The following is a 22286-nucleotide window of genomic DNA, read 5'->3' on the forward strand; positions in this document are numbered from 1 at the left end:
CAGGATGCCAGCTAGGCGTTACAGAGAAAGGTTGTGCTTCTGTAGAACACTATGCATTGTTTAGTGCACACTCTTTCCAGAATCAGATTCTGATTCTGATTCTGAGTGGGGGGGGGGGGGGGCTCTGAGCCTTTCACTGCCTTTAAGCGATTTTACTACTCTGTACGCTATAGATAACTGATAGCAATGCAAATGATTCTTGTCTGCGGATACACAAATACGTACTCACTGGATGGAATTACATTGGCTTCTCCACCCACTCAACCCTCATTGGAAAAAGCCAGTTTCTGTCGATGTGTAAACTCATTCCAACACTTCTTAACACCATATAAATTTATGCGTCTTTTATTTCGCCTTTGAACCAATGTAACATTTATCTGTTAAATAAAATCCTTAGCATGTGTTTATTTTATATCTGTATGGGAGTCATGATTTTATCTTTTCTTAAGAAATATCCTTTCATGGGACACCCGGGTAGCTCAGTCGGGTAAGCGTCTGACTTCCGCTCGGGTCATGATGTCACAGTCTGTGGGTTCGAGCCCCTCGTCAGACTCTGTGCTGACAGCTCGGAGCCTGGAGCCTGCTTTGGATTCTGTGTCTCCCTCTCTCTCTCGGCCCGTCCCCTACTCATGCTCTGTCTCTGTTTCTCAAAGTAAATAAACGTTAACAACAACAGCAACAAAAAGAAATACCCTTTCACATTATTATTAACCCCACTCTGCAGAGGAAGCTACTGAGGCTCAGAATCAAATGACTTGGTCAGGACCACTAATGCTTATGTGACCTAGCTAGGGGTTAAACCGCTGCACTTTCTGACTCCACAGCTTATGTGCCTTCTTATAATTTTGCACCTGCTCTGTACCTGGCCTGTGTTAGGCATGTGCAAGTATCCTTTGAAGTCATTGAGCTATTAATAGGCTCTTGTATACTGGCGCTATGGGGTTATAAAATATTCATGATGTAATCTCTGCTCGCCAGATGATAATCAAGGTACACACACACACACAAAAGAAGGAAGATGCACGATAGACGAGAAAGGAAAGGAAAGGAAAGGAAAGGAGTGGTAAGAATACAACGGGATTAGTCTTGAAAGCTTTTAGGAAGTGATAGTCTTCCAATCGCCATTGTGGAAATGGAAGGGGCATGAAGAGGAAGGTTGTAGGTTAAAGCCAACAACCTGTAAACCTGGGTCCTGAAGGCTCCAGTCCAGCCACCTGAACGAGCAAACCAGGAAACAGGATGGTGCCATCGCCTGCACATTTGTTATCTAACACCGGGGGGAAATGTGGCAAATAAGACAAATTCTAATCTCCTAATTATTTGCACATATAACTATTTTGCATAAAGTCTCTACTGGCCCAAATTTGACTGAGTTGTGCTTCAAAACGGGTTGTCATAGCTCCTCCACGTTTGTGGGCTAAACTCTGAACTCCTTCATATCGTACGGCTTTAATGTGGCCTCTGCCCACTTTGAATCTCTTCTGATATCCAAAAGCATTGCTCTCTACTAGCCTTCTCCTCTCTGTCTCCCCGTCTCTGTCTCTCTCACACACACAGCCCACAGCCTAGGCTTCTGACTCCCTAAAGTACTGGCAATCCCCCACCCCACCAGGCTCTTTTGCAGCTCGCCTTTTACTAAAGCTTTGCCCATAGCAGCCCTCTTTACACCCCTCCCCACCTTGGCAAGCATCGGGGCATCACTCAACACTCAATTTAAAGAGTCGCCCTCTTTATGAAAGACCACTCATCTGATCTGTGAAAATCACCTTTCCCCCCCGGAACATATGTCGCTGCCAGCGTGCCCCCTTGGTCGTGCCTGTTTGTTTACACACTTGCTTCCAGGGATGGTGCCTGGCCTGCTCTGCCTTGCCTTCTCTCCCCCGCGTCCCGCATTGCCTGTTGTGTAGATCGTGCTCTGTAATTGAACGCATCATGCATCAGTGAATCAGTGGATTCACCAATATGCTAGGCAGGGTGAAGGGGTACTGGAAGGACTCAGAGAGCTCAGGGCATTCAAACCCTTCTCTCCATCGCAGGGGAAAGCAAGGCCGGGAGAGGAGAGGTGAAATCTACCAGCAGCCCCCAAGGGAGAGCTAAGGAAGTACTAAGAGAACCCAGGGCTCCCTCCCCTGAGTTTCAGACAAGCCAGGCTGCTTTTCGCTGCGGTGCAGTGTGGGGAAGGAAAATTGCTCTCGGAGAGAGGGATGATTTGTGCGTTGTTTTGTTTTTGTGGCGCTTTCATAATTTCGGTAAGGATATTTTTAAGCCGAAGCATGGGGCGGTTCAGTTTTCATTACCCAACTTGGCATTTTCCTCTTGTGCGCAGAGCCGCTCGGGCCCTTATCATAGCGCTGTAACCACATCCCCTGCTGGGCCTAACGCTAAATCAACACTGTCAGTTGAAAACAAACACTAACAGGTGCGCGGCACACTGAGCGTGGGAGGGTATTTATTCTGAAGCGAGGGCTAGCACACTGGAGGGGGTAATAAACCCCGACCCGACAGGGCCACTCTGCCCACTGCTCCCCAGCCCGGGGCACCGGGAGAGCTGCCAAAGCCTTGCAAGGGCTGCAGCCTGGGCCCCCCCAAAAACCAGGCCCGTCGGTGAGAAATGCGATTTTATCGTTGCAGGAGAAGCTCCCATCAGACGCTTCTTAAAGCCCCTGTCTCAGGAGAGGCCCAGACCGGTGTGGCTATGCAGGCGGCTCCCGAGTGTCCTTCCCAGCAGCCCCTGGTAGGGGCTGGAGACCAGCAGAAGTCTGTTCAGGACAGGAGCACTCATAGGACCTCGCTCGGAGGCGAAGGAGGACCTTGCAAACTCTGCCTCGGCCTTCCGTCCCGATCCCACAGAGCAGATCTAAGTCTCCTGGTAACTTTTTTTTCCTGAAGCTGCCGCCCTGGGGCCCCTCGGAGCCAGGTGACCATAGGATGCTGAGTAGTAATAGTTATCAACACGAAGAACCAGCCTGCCCAGAAGCGCCGACTGTGGGCTGGACCACAGCGTACTTCACAGCGTTATCGGATCCGACCACCCCCCCCCCCCACAACCCCAAGAGGCAGATATCACTATCAGCATCCCCTCCACTTGACAAATAAGGAAAAGACGGACAAAGGGATATAAAGTGCCCCAGGCTGTACAGCTGTCAGGTTCCTGGTGGAGACATGATTCATTTCAGGCAGTTGGTTTCAGAGTGTGTGTTCTCAGCCCTTCACCGTCCCGCCTCAGCTTTGGGTGTTAATCAGGTGGTTCCTGACCCCGGCTGGACATTGGAACCACCCATATCAGAGCCAACCTCCAAAGCTCCCGATTGGTGTGCTTTGGGGTAGCTGGGTATTTAAAATACCAACAAGTAAATAAGTGTGTGTGCCCGCCTGTGCAACCCCATTAGCCCCAGGCACTTGAAGGGAGCAGCTGGCAGAGGTAGGAGTTCCCACCACGCTGTTCAAAGCCAAGTATCGAGGAGGACGGGCACGCAGCGCTGGAAGGCCCGCCAAGGAAGGTCTGGCCTGGGCGCGGCTCGGTGACTAAGGCGTGGGGAAGACTGCCAGAAAGGGGGCAGAGGTGACCAAAAGGGGTGCCAGAGAGACAAGAAAACCAACAGGCCTATTTCTCTGTCTGCCAGGAGCGGGCCGCGGGGACACGCCAAGGGAGAACACCACGGAGGGTGAGCCCCTTCATGCTGCACAGACAGTTCCTGGAACTTACCAGTACTAAAAAGAATGAAGGTTCCCGGAAAGGTGTTTTAAGAGAGAAACTTGCCTTGTAAATCACACCTGTTGGAGCTCCACAGGGGAGCATTTAAGGCTCTGAAGTGCACAGTATGGGAATCTCCTCAAACCAGGGTCTGGGGGTTTGGGATGCAAATGCTGGGAAGTCAGGGGGTTCCCTCACCCCTTCCTTCAGTGGCCGATCTGGACTCAGCCCGTATTTTAGTTACAAGCTTTTCTCATCCTGTAGGGGCTGTTTACACTTGAGACACAGGTTTTAAGGTTATAAAATTCAGGGGTGCCTGGGTGGCTCAGTCGGTTAAGCGTCCGACTTCGGCTCAGGTCATGATCTCCCCGTTTGTGAGTTCGAGCCCCATGTGGGGCTCTGTGCTGACAGCTCCGAGCCTGGAGTCTGCTTCCGATTCTGTGTCTCCCTCTCTCTGCCCCTCCTCCGCTCACGTTCTGTCTCTCACACTCTCTCTCTCTCTCTCAAAAATAAACATTAAAAACTTTTTTATTTTTATTATTTATTTATTTATTTATTTATTTTTCAATAAAAACTTTTTTAAAAAAGATTGTAAAATTTATATCCATTAGAGACAAAAACGTTTTAAAATAGAAAAAAATGTCACTCATAATTTTATTACCTAAAGATAACAATTATTATTTAGGCTATTCCTTTATGTTGTTTTTCCTGGGCAAAATTTTTTCAACACAATGTGAATCATAATAAATGCATTATTATAACCTGCTTATTTCACCTAAAATAGCATAAAGCTGTTTATTCCTTGCATCAGGTTCTTTATTCCCTTCATAATAATTATATTAACGGTGATGAGGTATTGCTGGGATTCAGAAAACTGAATAATCTATGAATTCATTCCGTGGGGGAGAAAAATTGAATAAGAATTCTTGTCAAGAATTGTTTCTATTTTTGCTGAAGTATGTATACCCTAAAACCAGGTATCAATGTGTCTACCCCTCACAAACAGCCCTGAGCCTTAAAGTCTAATCCAAACGGGTCTTTCGGCGAATCTAGGATCTGGCCAGATTGATTTTTAAATGATGATGGAAAGGTAAACATAAATGCGAAAACGTTTCATAGAGAACTTCCAAATAGGAAGATTTATCATCAGACCCCTGCCACTAATTTCCTTCTCAAAGGGGCTTTGCCAGAGAGACTAAGCCACGTGGCATAATCCCTGAACACGCATTGGCATATGCAGGAGCTCGGTTTGTGCAAACGGATTCTTGGAGCCAATCAGACTAGCTTGGTATTTCATCTTTTGGCCCAATGCTGTATACTGGCACAAATAACACTACCCCTGCCATGCACAGAATAATGTTCAGAATAATAAATCAGCCACCCTGTAATTATATGGGGAGAGCCAGCTTTATTCTCTCAGTGAGCAGATTGATGTATCTGTTTAGACGGGATGCCTAGGGCTCTCTGGGAACCTGGGCTGACTTCCTAGTGCCCAGGCAGGCCCTGCCCCACATCTCTGTATGTAGAGGTGAGTTCCCACTGGGCAGGTCTGCTGGGACTAAACTGGTTTCTAAACCTGTTTGGCTTCTCCCAAAGGTCCATAGCTGTCAAAAGTGAAACAGATCCAGGGGCTGGGGACAGCAGAAAGGCACAAACTCATCCGTCAGGCTGTGCGAGCAGAAAGGCCGTGGAGGCTGAGACAGAAAGGCTTCCTTAGCTGCAGGATCCTGGATGGCCGTTAACATAGTATTTGAGGACAGTCCCAGACAGAAAATGTTGGACCAGGTAATCTGTTTGTCTGAATTCATGCCATTCCTTCCGCAGTTGGCAGAAAGGAATTGAAGCAGCACACACAAGTGGACAAAATAAACCATACAGGAAGGTCATTTCACACAGGCGAGAAAAGTGACCACTCCCTTGTCCTGCCTTGGTTCAAAGCACATACTTAAAAGATCATGTGACCGTATTAATGAGGGCATAGGTGGGTGGGTGAAAGGAGGAGGCATACTCCTAAAGCCTGCTGTAAAAATTTACAGGTCAATCACATTAGAATTCAAATGCATCTTTACATTATAGCATCAAGCCTGATCAATACTTCATCAGTATATTCTGAGACTTGCCCAGGAGTGTGAAAGTTTCCCCCGTGGATACGTTCCCTGCCTGACCCTGAATGGCTTCATTTGGCCCTGCATGTCTGACTCATATGCCTTCCCCACATTTAATTAGATGGTTTATTTTCTGAGATCAAGTTGGCTATTTTGTCTTCATGGCTGTATCTCTTTGCTTTTGTGGTTTTTCTCCGCTGGGAGTCCTCTAACCCTGGCTTGTTGGCATGCCTGGTGTCTTCCATTACTCAGGCCTTGGTTCAAATTTCTCCTCCTCAAAGAGGTCTTTCCTCCTCTCCCTCCACTCCTAGCCACTCTCGGACACAGGTCTATGTTTAATACTGCACACTCTTTATAAATATCCCATTTAGCTATCTCCTTGTTTATTTTCTGGGCTCCGCCATCACCCACGTATGGATCTCGCACTGTTCTCCATTGCACCCCCAGCACTCACAACAATTTTTTTTTAACGTTTATTTACTATTGAGAGACAGAGAGAGACAGAGCATGAGCAGGGGAGGGGCAGAGAGAGAGGGAGACCCAGAATCCGAAGCAGGCTCCAGGCTCGGAGCTGGCAGCACAGAGCCCAATGCGGGACTCGAACTCACGGACCGCGAGATCACTACCTGAGCCGAAGTCGGCCGCTTCACCGACTGAGCCACCCAGGCGCCCCGCACTTACAACAATATTGAACATACAGTGGGCATGTGTGAAGCCCAGGAGGCAGGTCCGATGCTTTTCTCTATTTGATAGATGCCCAGTTAGGATTTAAGGACAGCACCGTGCTCTCAACAATAGCCTTATGTCTTGCCTCTCTAGCTTTTTTGCTGAATAAGTAAACGAGTATCTGTCATCACCATTCCCTAAAGACTCATAGGTTCCTCCTAAGCTCTAAGTCCAATAAACACAAATATCATGATCTTAAAAACAGGTCGTAAATATATGACAGATACCATACAAGGTTAAGAGTCCTGAGGTTTAGGGGGCGCCTGGGTGGCTCAGTCGGACAAGTCTGATTCTTGATCTCAGTTCAGGTCCTGATCTCAGGGTCATGAGTTCAATCCCTGCCTTGGGCTCTGTGCTGGATGAAGTTTACTTAAGAAAAAAAAAAAAGAGTCACTAGATTTAGGATGTCCCTGTTTTTAGGGGAAATGGGGATACAGACTCATGTTTGGTTCCTAACCCTCCGGAGCTGGCTCTGTAGCTTTTGGTAGAGAGTGGGAGGTTAAATCCTACAGTAATACTGATACCACAAAAGGCCAATATTTTTCTCTTTAAGCTGCCACTGCCACTGAAAGATTCGTCAGGTGGCTGGGGGTGCAGGGAGACTCAACAGCGTTGATGAATCTTGGTGGGTTTTACAACTTGTTGCATCTGTTTGAGTTTTTTTTTTTTCCAACGTTTATTTATTTTTGGGACAGAGAGAGACAAAGCATGAACGGGGGAGGGGCAGAGAGAGAGGGAGACACAGAATCGGAAACAGGCTCCAGGCTCTGAGCCATCAGCCCAGAGCCCGACGCGGGGCTCGAACCCACGGACCGCGAGATCGTGACCTGGCTGAAGTCGGACACTTAACCGACTGCGCCACCCAGGCGCCCCTTGAGTTTTTATTATTATTCCTGGAGCTTCACCTCAGAAATTTTGGTTTTAAGTTCATATATTTTAAATCAGTATAATAAGCATATGTACACTTATTTTTAAAATAATGTTTATTTCCGAGACAAAGCATGAACAGAGGAGGGGCAGAGAGTGGGGGGGAGGGACAGAGGATCTGAAGCAGGCTCTGTGCTGACAGCAGTGAGCCCGATGCAGGGCTCGAACTCACAAACCCTGAGTCCGTGACCCGAGCCAAAGTGGGAGGCTTCATCTACTGAGTCACCCAGGCGCCCCATACACTTATTTTAAAAATAAATGTATTTAATTTGCACACACACTTGGGATGTTCTTGAGGATCTTGGAGACATGGACAACAATAACTTTGTTTTTTTTAAAAGGATTTCACCTTTATCCTCTCATTGTGTTTCAAAACACCACCGAAGTAGGCAGAGCCAGACCAATGTTATTCTCTCTAGCTAGCTGACTCCCAGATCACCGGACTGGACTCTCGGGTTTTCTTCCTGCTTCTGTGGTTGCTTTCTCGAATGCCCTGTGCTGGTTCCTCTTCATCTTCCAAACTGGGAACATTGGTGTGATCACACATTGGTGTGATCCAGGATTCAGCCTTTGGGCATCCTTCCTCTACACCCTCTTGGTGGCCTCATTCACTCCTTTGACCTTAAATACAATGTTTATGCTAATGAGGCTCAAGTGTGTATTTCCAGCTCCGTTTGATCCCTTTAGCTCAGCGCTGTTAGTCTCTGACATTTCCACTTGGTCATCTTATGGGTATTTCAAACTTACATGCCCCAAACTGGGCTTCCAAAGTGGCTCCTCTCAGTTTTTCCTGCCCGAGTCAATGACCACTCCGCGTCTCTCGTTACCAGGCCAATGATCTGGGGCCATCTCCGCCCCCACTGTCTCTTACGCGTCCCATCTGATCTGTCACAACTCCTATTGTTTCTACTTTTAAAGTATAGTAAATCCAGAATCTGGCCTTTTCTCTTACATTCCACCGTTGCCACGCTGGCCAGACCCCTGTCACCTTGTGCCTGATTGGTCTCAGGGGCCTCCTAACTAGCCTCCCTGCCTCTTTGCTGCCCTTGGGTCTGTTCTCAGCACAGCAGCCAGAGCAATTCTGTGGTTGTCAGATCATCACCCTCCTCTGCTCAAAACGCTCCACGGACTTGCCCTGTCACTTAGAGTGACACTCGCCCTGTCCCTGTAGTCCTTATGTGACCGTCCATGCTCTGGCCCTCTTCTGCTGTGACAAGTCCCTGACTATTTATTTTCCTCCTCACCTTCCCGCCTTCCCTTCAACACCCTCCCACCTCAAGTCCTCTGCACAAGCCATTCTCTGTGTCTACAGTGCCCTCCCCCAGAGAGTTCTGTGGCTTCCTCTTCACTTCCTTTATTTCTTTATTCATATGTCACTTTCTAAGCACCCAGCTCAGTGCCTTACTGCTGTTGTAGATGCCTGATACATTGCTTTTTTTTCCTTTCTAAGTTTATTTATTTTGAGACAGAGCATGAGTGGGGAGGGGCAGAGAGAGAGAGAGAGAGAGAGAGAGAGAATGCCAAGCAGGCTCCACACTGTCAGCACAGAGCCCGATGTGGGGCTCGAACTCATGAACCACGAGATGATGACCTGAGCCGAAACCAGGAGTCAGACGCTTAACCAACTGAGCCGCCCAGGCTCCCCGCTGCCCAGTACATCGCTCTTTAGCAAATACATGGCTTAATTAGCAGAGTCGGTGTTTCCAGACTTGTCTTTGTCCTGGAGAACGTGCACGAGTGAGGGACGGTGTGGCTCTGAGATGATGCCTGTGCTCGCTCCCAATCGTTAGAGCTGTTCCAGTAGGTCTTGTGTTAGAAGTGATCTCAGTCAGTCTGACTTCAGAAACGTTCTGAAAACTGGGATGGGTTTGCTCCGAAGAGAAAGCTGTTACAGAGGAGCATGACCTTTAAAGCATGTTCAGCAATAACGCCTTCTGAAGCATCGGTGCAATGAGACGTGTTTCATTAATCGTGTTTTCTGAGCGGAGCAATTTGAAAGAACACGCTCCCCGTCTGCCTCACTGCCATGTTCTCGTCAGCCCTTTCACAAATTAATCTGAATAGAAGCAGCTTCCCCTCAGCGGTGAGTTAAAATAAGCCACTGTTCACATGATTATTACTTCATTGTGCTTTTACGCACATTCCTTGGTGCTTTTTAATTATATATAATTACCAGGGAACAGGGAGTAAAATCTGTTTAATCTAAAATGAAACATGCTAAATAGATAATGTTCCCAGTTCCTGCTTTTTTTTTTTTTTTTTTGAGGTATTACTCGAACTCAGGAAGACCAGGTTCAAGAGCGTAGACCCAGATCTTGCGGGAAGTGGAAAGCGTAGCCTACGTGATTAAACATTATTTATTTCGTGTGCACGCTCTGGCTTTTTAAAAATTGTCACGCAACTTGGCGACTCAAGTAGTGACATCTGGGGTGCAATTATTTCAGATGCCGTTTTTTTTTCCTCCTCATAAAATAATTGCAACGAGCCGCAAACAAGAGTTAAACTTGATGGTGGCATATGGTGACTTTGATATGACGACATGTTTTTCCTGCAGGTTTTGTGGGTGTGTCTGATGATGCACCGTTTTATCAATGCGTGTCACAGTGATCATATTAAAATGCATGACACTGGTCAAGAGGCAATACAGCTCAGTGCTGAAATCTCAGGCACTGAGACAGATTTCCTATACCTGAATCTTTTGTATTAGTGATGCCGTCTTAATTTATATAACTTCTCTGTAGCTCTCTGTCTCGTCTGTGCCATGAGGATACAAGAGTAGTCGTCTCAGAGGGGGGTTGTTAGAATTAAATGTGTGTGTATCAAGTGCTTAGACTAGAGCACTCAGTGAGAGTTTATTATTGTTACCAGTGAGGAAAATTAAGACCGGGCCGCAGCAACAGATAACTGCAAAATCCCAGGGCCTTGACATAACCAAAGTCTCTTTTTTTGCTCAAGCTACGTGCCCCTCATGGAGCAGCCATCATCTCAAATGTTGCCCGTGGCTGTGGCAGAAGGAAAGATAATTCTGGAAGGTCTGGCACCAGCAACTAAATGCTCCAGGCTGGAAGTGGCCCTGTCACTTCTGTTGCTAACTCATCGGCCAGAATCAGTTGCATGGCCACCCTCGACCACCTGCCTAGGGGACGTGAGAGAAGACAGTGTCTAGAAGCCAGACACCAAGCATTTTTGGCAAACGGTACTTAGGACATCCATGGTTTCTGTTGCCATTCTGCTTCTGCAGTGAAAGCATTTGGCTTTCTCAGTCTGAGTGACCTTAACCTTTTTGGTTGCTGGCTGTCACTGTTGGTTAAGGAGAATTGCAGGCTTCGGGGAAGGGCTTCAAGAGTGTCTTGGAGCACAGCAAGCTGAACATAAGGCTCTATTTAGCTATTTCGTGGCATTCTGGGGCACCGGACCATCTGCAATAGAAATGACTTATAAATGTGCTCCATTAAAAATAAAAAAGACCGGTTCTAACACTTTAAACATGTCTGCTCAAAGACAACATTGGAAATACTGAAATACTGTCCATATGCCCCATGGATGTCCACCTCCTCTATTCAAAGCTCTGCATGGTTTCCGAGGCCTAGTAGCTCTTGGATGTGGTTTTGTTTAGACATCCCCAGGCCAGCATTTGTTTATTTGCCTTGAATCCCTCTGGGGCCAGCCAAGCGCCAAAAACAAATGACTTACGGTTAGTTCTTGATTATCTTTGCAAATGGTTGGTGATCTTGAGCAATGCGTATTTGCCCTTCATTGGGCTTCCTCTCCTTCTGTTCTGTGGCCAAGATCCCTGCCCCTCACCCTTCCAATCATCCTGAGGCTCCTTATACAGAGGAAGGGTAACCCACTTTATTGCTCTCGGTCTCCATTCAATCCTCTCGCAGATGGACTGGGCTACTGCTGGGGGATGGCTGGGATGGTGAGTGAGGGCTGAGTTTTTTTATTTCCTTTTCAGCACCAAATGCCTTGATAATTTATTCTGGGCTTTCCCACTGCTGTAGCATTGGTGGCAAAAAAAAGCAGAGCAGTTCAGATTTTAGAAGTCAAGACTGGCTGGAAGAACAGGAGAACAAGGTGGACTCTTTTTATAGAAGAATATCACTGGGAAGGAAAAGTCCCAAAGCTATTGTCACTCCCGGAATCCCCCCAGCCTCAATGAGAACACATGCATCCATATTCCCCCACCGGCCTGCCCTGGCTGTGAAGACAGAAATACCTGTGCTCAAATTGTAGGCCTCCCATTCGTCATTGCTGTAGGACTTAGAGGAAGTACCTCAACGGCTCTGAACTTCCATTTTTTTCATCTGCAAAGTAAGGTTTAATAATACCTAACACGAAGGGCTGTTGTGACAACGAGATAATATGTGTCAGTTCTTGGGACAGTCCTTGGCACATTAAAGTTCCAAATCAATTGTAGTTGTAATTAGGCAACACCCAGATTAGGTTTGATCTCTTCTAGGAACTCTGACTCTATTACTTGAAATCCTTCTGTACGATGTATTGGTCTTTGACTAATTAGAGTAGGCTAAACTCGAATAACAAATAGACTCAAAGTATCCTGGCTTAAGTGTAGTCAAGGTTCATTTCTCCCATTATAGTCCAGGGAAGAAGTTCCAGGTTGGGGGTGGGGGTGATGCGAGAGGGTTGTCCCTGATCTGTACGGTCAATTAGAAACTCACAGTGATGTCACTCTGCTGCCCTCAACACATGGCCTCCAAAGTCACCCTAGTCATTGTCTGTCATCACACCTCCAGGCAAGGGAGAAACGCGAAGGAACGCGTGTAGAATATCGTACAGCCCAGGCACCCCTACTCTGTCATAGTCCGCTGGAGAGAAATTAATCACAGAGTCACAGGTTGCTGAAAGGGAGACTGGGAGTTGTGCTGCAGCCAGCCTTCCAAATGCCCCACTGCCATGAGGAGATCAGCCACCTGTCTCAGACTCAGGCCCATTTAGATGTGTTAGTAAGTTCTTTCCAATTAAACTATCAGCTTCTTGAATTAGAGACACTGTTTTAACCTTAACCTACAAAGTCATGTTCAGTGACAGACATGCAAGAATGTTTTTTGAATCAATAGTAGTCCTAAATGAATAGGGGTGTTATTCTCTGGCTAAATATTTCAGATTTGGTCTCCAATGCATCTGAATGCAACTTCTTAGTTACTGTAAAGTAGAATGAAATTAAGTGTTAACAGGTTTGGTTAGGGATTACTTGTGTTGAACAATTCATCCTTTGTAACAATTCAAACAAAGACAGTCACGACAAAACTCTTGAGGATTTTCCAGTAACAGGATGATTCCAGAGCAATTACTATATTTATATGTACTTATCGTTAATAATAACTATATAAACTTATTCATTATAATTATTTGCTGACACATTACAGAGTGTATTAGGTTCTCAGTGTTATCTTTCAATCATTTAAAAGTCTAGATTCTTATGGGGCACCTGGGTGGCTTAGTCGGTTAAGTGTCCAAGTCTTGGTTTCGGCTCAGGTCATGATCGTCCAAGTTCCTGAGTTCCAGCCCCACATCAGACTCTCTGCTGTCAGCACAGAGCCTGCTTCATATCCTCTGTCTCCCTCTCTCTCTCTGCCCTTCCCCTACTCATTCACTCTCTCTCTCTCTCAAAATAAATTAAAAAAAATTTTTTAAATAAATAAAATTACAGGTTCCTATATATTCTTTCCTTGAAGATAAATAGCATTTATGAAAATAAGTATAGTGGATAAATCATCATTTTGTAGGGCTTCAGAGTGAAAAATCTGGTGTTCTGCTTTTAAAAAACACCCCCAGTTTTAATCTAAAGGTCTAAAAAAAAGTATTTGGATCGGTAAATCAACTTTCTTACCTCAATTATGAGTAGGAGAAAAACCCAAAAACATGCAAATAGTAGCCAAGAAAAGTATAGGAGACAGATCACTAGCTTGGGTATAAGTAATGATAAAGCCAAACAGAATATTTTAATTTGTCCCTCCTTTAGGCACTTATGCCGGTTCAGTGATTATCTCTTAACCCCAACACACCTTTTTCTTTATTGCGATGTCAACCAGGGCAGGCTCTCTGCAAAGCACTTCCGGCTTTGCCGGCTGCTTTCTGGTTCGCCTCCACCAATGGCAGGTGCTGGATGGAGACCGGAAGGAGGGAGGAGGGACTTCCTTCTTCCCATTTGTTTGCAGTTCTTGTCAGATGGCCCTTGCAAAGCGTTTTGTCATGGCAGTAGCAGCAGTGGGCTGCAGGATGTAGGTTCCCTCACGCCCAGAACCCGCCTCCTCACACCTTTCAGAGGTGTCAGCAGCAGCCTGGGGATGCCTTTCTTCAGGGCATGGGTCGCAGGCCCTTGGAGCCATCCTCCGAGCTTAGAGAAACCAGCACCCGCCATGCAGCGGCCCTTCTGAGATGTCCCAGCTGAGCTCCATGGCGCCAACATCTTCTCTTTGTTCTTCCTCCTGGCCTAGGAGAGTAGCCGCTTCCTGCCACTGCTGCTTCCCCAACAGCATTCTCTTTTTGCCTTTTCGGTTTTTCAGTACCTAGTTAGCGATTTCTTATATTACTTTCCCTTGTTAAAATTATTGGGGTGGTTTCTGTCTCCTGACTGGGTTCCATGTGATAAATTAACTGAAGCTCGTTCTTTCAACGGACAGGACCACCAGAATGCTAGCTGTTTGAATCTAACTGTAGATTTGGATGCTTGAAGGTTCGGTTTAATGATAACGCCCTTTAACTAAAAGCTATACTTAAAAGAAACAGCGAAATGAAATTTGCTTCTGCATTTGGTATTTGGATGAAGACTTGAGAATGAAGAGATTTTTTTTTGGATAAGCTATGCAATTGATTCTATTATCTTGGAGCCGAATGTTTCTCTGTGCCTCATTTCTCTTTAGCCGTACTAAGGGAAAATAAGCAAATGACTCTTGCGCACCTCGAGACAGGTGAACTATAGATCATATTAACGAAGTGACTCATAGATGGGAAGTCTTCTGAAGTGCTGACATTTTATAGTGGTGATTTGATGGACATGTTTCTAAAATACCAAACTTACTTCCTTGAATTTTTAAGCAGATATGCTTAGCATATTTAGAAAAAAAATTTTTTAATTAACTCAGAATCATAGTTTTTACCCAGGACTGTACTGCATCAGAATGTATTTTTCTTCTTAGGAGAAGGAGGGATGTTTCAAAACAGCCTACAACAACCCTCTACAAGGGGTATTGTGATTATCTCCTCTTTACTGATGAGGAGATGGAAAACAGAATTACTGTCCAAGATCCCATAGTGAATATGGACAGGCACAGAATTAAAGTTTTTTTTTGATTCTAGAGCCCACCATCTACTTCGTTGTGTTTTCTGTCATTTTTGTTTGTTTACTTGTACTTCATACGTTTATTTGTAAAACTAATTCGGGAAGCCATCAGGCTCAGAACTGGGCGAGTGACTAAAATGGGTAGCACGTAGCCTCCTCTCCCAGGAATTTATAGGCTAGTAAGGCTAGGAGGTTAAAAGAAGTGCTGAAATACTAAGGACAATACTTAGGAGGCAAAAAAAAGTATCCCAAGAACGGTAGAGTGTCTCCAGGAACACCCCAGAGAGAGGTTTACCCATCCACGGTGACTAACCGTGGAGAAGAGTCCCAATCTGCCTCCGTTTCCCTAACTCTCCTCTTCCTCAGTATCAAACTGAAAAAGTGAAAAAGCATGTTGGTGTCAGACACAAAAGTACTTCTATTCAAATCGAGAACTGCAAAGTCATTTGCATTTTGCTTTGCCCATATGCTATGGTAAAAAAAAAAAAAAAGTGAAGGCTTTAGAGCTTATTTTGCATCTGTACAGCAACTCTAAATCTAAATCCAATTTTCCTTCGTTGAACCAAGTAAGCACTATTTTTAGTTAAAGTTAATTTAAGGCCTCTGAATAGAAGACCAATTAAGAGCACCTTTAACCGTGCTCAAGTAGACGCTGGAGGCTCATAAAAAAACGCCCTTGGTTGCCCATGCTTGGCACCACCTAGAGACGAGAAGACCTCCGTGCGAGGCCCGTTGGGCCCTCTCGTGCGATCATCCCTCTTGACTGCATCCACGCTGGATCCGCTTTACCCGTAATCCTGCAGAACTCCCTGGAAAGCGCGGGAAGGCTCCAGGGCACTTCCGGTGTGGCCTCACCACTCTGTTCGTTATTTGCTAATTTATAGCTGCTGCGCTCAGCCTTACCGGATGGAAACGCAGCTAAAAGGTTGTCCCTGTCTCCCTTCACTCAAGCAAAGAGGGATGAAGTTTTCAACTGATGATTTCTTTTTTTTTTTTTTTTTTTAATTTAAATAACTCCACTTTGCAAGCTTAGAGCTCATAATACTCTGCTGAGTGTTGTTTTACCTACGGGCCTGCTGATCTGGTATTATGTGAGCTGCAAACTCTACTCGAAGGGGAGGTGATTTAAGGATACTGCACTGACCTACCCTGCAATCTGAGGCAGCTCACTGGTTCTGGTGGGCCCGAGACAGACTGCTAGTGTCTTGTTAGTGTGCGGAGGAACTGAGGCAGTTTGACAGGGAGTTTATTAATTTAACAGGGATTTCGCAATCCCATTGGCTTCCTGCCAGCCCACTCATTCCTCCTGAGTACGTAAGTGGGTTTTTTCTCTCTAGCCTCTGATTTTTTTCGCGGTCATCTGAGAAGGTCAATAGTTGGTGAGTCCAAGGAAAATGTGGCCTAAAGAGAAAGTACCCCAACTTTGCCATCGTTACACAAAAGCAGAGAAAATGATCAGTGAAGAGAGAACTGCACTTGGAGGAAAGCAAGAGGTGTTATGTGGAAAGACAAGTTTAAGACCCGGAAAGAGAGAGACTGGGAAAACTGTGTTGTATTAACTGTGGTTCTTTAGTGGCCAGTGGCAGAAAGTGATTAGTTCGGCAAAAGTTTAAAAAAATCAAATTATATATATATATATATTTTAATGTTTATTTATTTTTGACAGAGAGAGAGAGAGACAGAGAGAGACAGAGCATGAGTGCGGGAGGGGCAGAGAGAGAGAGAGACACACAGAATCCGAAGCAGGCTCCAGGCTCTGAGCTGTCAGCACAGAGCCCAACGTGGGGCTCGAACTCACAGACCGTGAGATCATGACCTAAGCCGAAGTCGGGCGCTCAACCGACTGAGCCACCCAGGTGCCCCTAAATTATATTTTTTGAAAAGTTGAATGGAGATACTGAAGTATCTCACAGCACCCAAGAAGAATGGCTTGAGAGAGTTGCCCCTAACAGAATCTAGTTCTAATGACTCACTCTCTCTGAATTTCTCATGGTTTTCCTTCTTTGTTTGTTTGTTTTGTGACATGTTAAATGTTTGTTTGTATGTTTATTTATTTTGAGAGAGAGAGAGAGAATGAATCCCAAGCAGGCTCCACACTGTCAGTGCAGAGCCTGACATGAGACTCGATCCCACAAACTGTGAGATCATGACCTGAGCTGAAATCAAGAGTTGGATGCTTAACTGAGCCACCAAGCACTGCTCTGTGACATTGTTCTAAATGGTCTACATGGGATCAAGCCTCCACCTGGATCCATCAGCCATGGCCAGGGTGCAGGAAGGTCTCATGTGTTAGGTCTGGCTGCTGAGGGCCCACCGCTGGGCTCAGGAGAGATCTCAAAGGAGCTTGGAAGCCATCCTCAAATATGTCTAGGACACGTCTTTCTGGGTCGGCTTGAACATCGAATCTTGGCAGCGTTTTTCCGGAAGAGTTAGTTTCAATGAGAAAGCGTTGTCATTTGCCAACTTTATGACCCAGGCTTTACTGTGCCCCTGTTTCCTAATCTGTAAAATATGGACCCTACTTGCTTTACGAGGGCACCGTGAGGATCCAAGGAGCTCACAGACACGAAGCGTAAGCCTCGTTACGCAGCGCAGTTCTGGAAGGAGTGCTGATTATTTGGGCTGTCCAGTCTGGGCACCGCGGTTCTGGCTTCACTTGGCAGTGGGGCCTACCTACTTCAGACGTCCGTCTAGAAAAAGTCTGATGAGATTATTCACCTCGGGGGTGTATGAAGAAAAACGACTCTTAATCATTCAGAATGATTGACCCTCAGCTACCGAGTAAGAACCACGTCAAGTTTACAGCCACGTCAGCGTGACTGTAGCGATACCACCATCATGTATAACCTGCTCCTTTAGCCTCCTTCTCAGGAAGGGGGTAATAACGCGAATAGGTTTGATTTGGTCCAGTTTGTGCCCTTTTCTGCTTTCCACCATCTAATTCACTGATAACACCCTTCCTGTGCCCAGTGCCGTTCTTGCGTGCCCTTTTCTCAGGTAGGACTTCCCCTAACGGCTGGAAAGAATTCTGTTTCATTTTACTGTTTTAGTCTGTTTAGGCTGCTACAACAAAATACCGCATACTGGGTGGCTTATAAACAGCGCCGTACTGGGGGCTGGGAAGGCCAAGATCGTGGTGCTGGCAGATTCAGAGTCTGGCGAGCACCTGCTTCCTAACCATAGACGGCTGTCGTTTTGCCGTATCCTCACATGGTGGAAGGGGTGAAGGGTGGTCTCTGGGGCTTCTTTCATAAGGGCACTAATCCCATTCAGAAGAGATATGCTCTCATGATCCAAGGACTTCCTAAAGTCCTCACCTCCAAATACCGTCACCTTAGGAATTAGGTCTCAACAAATGAATTTGGAGGAAACAGAAAGATTCAGCCAATAGCAAAAATGTAGCTTTCTGTTAGCATGTTTACCCGTTTGTTTTTTTTTTTCTTCTTCTTTTCTGTTTTTCCAGCTGCTTCTGTTCTTAGTTGCCCTGAACTTGGGAGATTCCTGTTCCTGTGATGTGCTGTTTGGAATGTATGTGGCTGGTAACTAATTGTTCCGGGTATGACTTCTCTGTTTGGGTGGCCCCCAGTTCTCCTTCCTCCTCTACCCTGAGCCAACTCTGATTTATATGTCTGTGAATCTCTGCAGAGCTGTGGAGGTGGCTGTGGCGGGGGCGGGGGGGGGGGGTTGGAGTAGGAATGCTCTTTGAAAGAGTACAGTTTGCCTTGACTTCCAGCTCAAAAGAGAGCCAGATTTTGGCTGCCATTCAATGTCAAAATTTAGGCAGAGGCACAGAATTAGGGCTTATCGTACACCCACGTGACTCGGACTAGAATCCATCGGTTCCCACTGGCTAAGTCTGAGGCTGTGAAGAGGTTTCGAAGTTGGAAACATGCAAACCTGAACATTCTCTGGGGCCTCATTGACATCTCTCAGAGTTGGCATTCAGCCCTTTGGGGGATGGGCAAGTCACTTGGAAGCGGAGGCAGGGCACGAAAGGAGCCCTTCCCCTGAAAGTGGGGTTTCTTCGCACCTAATCTTTCCAGACCCAGGGGTGTTTCAATTACAGTGCCAACTCTCAGACAGTTCGGTGCCTTACAGGGTGACTGCCACAGCAGCGTCTCTAAAAGTGCTTGCATTCATGAGGCATAAGCAGCCCCCGGGGCTGGAGGAAAGGGGATTTGGGCAAGTTTCTACCGGCTTCCCACATCCCTTACCTTTCAGCATTTCCCCAAGTAAATCCCATTCTTCACCTTCCCACACCACTTCTGGCAACCCAATGTTACCATTTCCCACGGAGCTCTGGTCGGGCCCACAGGCAGGAATTCACAGAGATGGTCATGTGTGAAATGGTAATGCGGACAACGGCACGAGAGCCCATTCTGTTGCCAGGACTCTTGTGTTAGTGGAGGGAAGATAACACGGAAACCCTAAAACTGAGTGGGTACAAGACAATTTGAATGCTTAGCTTCCCCCCCACCCCCAAGGATTTATCTTCTTCCATGTTGTTTTCATCCTGGGACGTGGGCTGATGGAGGAGTATCTATCAGGAAACATTAATGGTATTGTTACAAGGGGGGGGGGGGGGAGGCACGATGAGCCACTCACTGACTCTTACTGCCTTTTGCATAAGTGATACTTGTCATTCCTACTTGCCTTTCATTGACTGACACAAGTTATATGGCTATGCCTGAATTCGACAAGATTTGTCTTACCTTCCTGCAGGCAGGATACCATTAGGAGGGGCTCTAAAATATTTTGCAATGTTGTGGTGCTGCGATCCATCATACTTAAGTGTATAAAATATGTAGTGTATGATGAAAATACATTTCAAATTACTGAAGAAATGCATTAAAAAAAAAAGTTGTCCCGGGAAAATTAATTATGTGGGAAAATGAATTAAGATGAGATCATTATCCCATGTCATACACAAAAATAGAATAGATTAATGCTAAAGAATTAGAATGCATATAGGGGCGCCTGGGTGGCTCAGTCGGTTAAGCGTCCGACTTTGGCTCAGGTCACGATCTCGCGGTCCGTGAGTTCGAGCCCCGCGTCGGGCTCTGTGATGACAGCTCAGAGCCTGCAGCCTGCTTCAGATTCTGTGTCTCCCTCTCTCTCTCTACCTCTCCCCCGTTCATGCTCTGTCTCTCTCTGTCTCAAAAAAACAAGAATAAAAACGTTAAAAAAAATTAAGAATTAGAATGCATATAGATGAATAATTCAAAATGTTGGATGTGGGAGCCTTGTGTATGTTTAAAGTCAAAGGTAGAAACTATAAAGACCAACACTGGTAGAGCTTACTATCTATACAAAAGGAAAATCCTTCAGTAAGTAAAAAATATTGTAAGCAGAACTAAAAGGTAACAACAAGCCAGATAAAAGTATTTGTAATTTAAGTGGAAAAGGCGGTGTTATGACTGGCAGGAGAGTTCTCACTCATGGCATCAAGGAAGAGGTGCGTTCCAGATGGTTGGTCTGGAGGCTGGTGTCACGAGACAGTGCTGTACCCAGAACTGCCCTCTCTTTCCTATTGCCCAGACCCATTGTTTTTGTTTTGGTTTTTGGTTTTTTTTTTTTTGTTTCGTTTTGTTTTCACCGAGTGTCAAAGAACTAATAATCCATGCCAAAGAGGGGAAGAAAAGAAGACGCCAATTCCCTCTCCCAGAAAATACTTTAGTGAAGCCTCTGGAAACTTTGTCCCCACCTCTGTAATATGACCCAGATGAGCAATTCTAACTCAGAAGAAAGGGTGGGACCTTCACCAGAAACCTTTCCTGTTTTCCTCTTCTCGTTACCCAAGTGACTCTTTCATATGTCTGGGAGAGTGGGATGGATGAGGGAGAAGGGTAACTTTAGCCCCAGAATCCTCAAATTCCCAACGTTCATCCTTCTGCCATAGATTTGTTTCTCCCAATTAAAAAAAATATATATATTGGCAAAAGATCCCTAAGCAAATCTTGCCCGCTATCTCACGAAGAGGTCTTAAGAGTGGTCGGATTTTAGCCTGGGAGCTTCCCAAGAACATATTTTCCTCCATTCCATGTGCTATTAGAGTTGTTACCCACCTCTCCTGGGCAGAATAGAAGTCATAAGCAAAATGCTTCTTGTATTAACATTAGCATCCTCCAGCAGATGGCAAGTGCTTTCAGCCTCAAAGGAGGACAATGGCCTCAGGCAGAAATACAGCCAGATGCTACCTTTTTCAGTGAAACGTCTGGAATCCTTAGACATACTCCAAATTCCTCTGCTGCGGCCTTAATAATTTCCCCCTTTCTTCTCTTAAATCCTTCTCTCTCTGCCCGCCCCAACCCACATGGATTCTGGATCCTAGTTTCTGTTCAGCTAACACGTTTCTCTGGTCTGCAGTTTTCTGGTTAAATATTTACACACACATTTTGTGTGGTTAATTCTCTCCTTTTGTGAACTTTAGCCAGTCTACCTGGTTGGTATTTCTATTAACCTGTAAGAATCTTGAAGGCAGAGAGTGGTTTTGTTCTCTGTCACTGTTAGTGTCTAGGACAGTGCCTAGCATTTAGTAGGTCAATAAATAATAAATGAACTCGTTGCTAAAAGTCTCCTCACTATGAAGCTGAACAGTGCTTTGGTTAGAGCTGGACCATGACATTGGTGGACCAGCAAGTTATTTTTTAATTTTTTTATTTTTTAAATGTTTATTTATTTTTGAAAGAGAGAGAGAGAAAGAGAGACAGAGCTCGAGAGGGGAAGGGCCAGAGAGAGAGGGAGACACAGCATCTGAAGCAGGCTCCAGGCTCCGAGCTGTCAGCACAGAGCCTGACACGGGGCTCGAACTCACGAACTGCGCGATCACGACCTGAGCCGAAGTTGGACGCTCAACCGACTGAGCCACCCAGGCGCCCCATGCAATCTCTGATTATTGAGGGCTGGGCACCCTCTTCTTTTTTTTTAATTTTATTTTTAAAATTTACATCCAAATCAGTTAACATATAGTGCAACAATGATTTCAGGAGTAGATTCCTTAGTGCCCCTTACCCAGTTAGCCCATCCCCCCTCCCCAAACCCCTCCAGTAACCCTCTGTTCGTTCTCCATATTTAAAAGTCTCTTATGTTTTGTCCCCCTCCCTGTTTTTATATTATTTTTCTTTCCCTTCCCTTATGTTCATCGGTTTTGTCTCTTAAAGTCCTTGTATGAGTGAAGTCATATGATTTTTGTCTTTCTCTGACTGACTAATTTCGCTTAGCATAATACCCTCTAGTTCCATCCACGTAGTCGCAAATGGCAAGATTTCATTCTTTTTGATTGCCGAGCAATACTCCATTATGTATATATATACCACATCTTTATCCATTCATCCGTCGATGGACAATTGGGCTCTTTCCATACTCTGGCTATTGTTGATAGTGTTGCTGTAAACATGGGGGGCATGTGTCCCTTCGAAACAGCACACCTGCATCCCTTAGATAAATACCTCATAGTGCCATTGCTGGGTTGGGTGCCCTCTTCTAAGGTCTTCTCTTGGGCCCTTCTGACAGCTAGGATACATTGGAA

The sequence above is a fragment of the Prionailurus viverrinus genome, chromosome B4, assembly GCF_022837055.1.
Source record: "Prionailurus viverrinus isolate Anna chromosome B4, UM_Priviv_1.0, whole genome shotgun sequence".
In the NCBI taxonomy this organism is placed as follows: domain Eukaryota; kingdom Metazoa; phylum Chordata; class Mammalia; order Carnivora; family Felidae; genus Prionailurus; species Prionailurus viverrinus.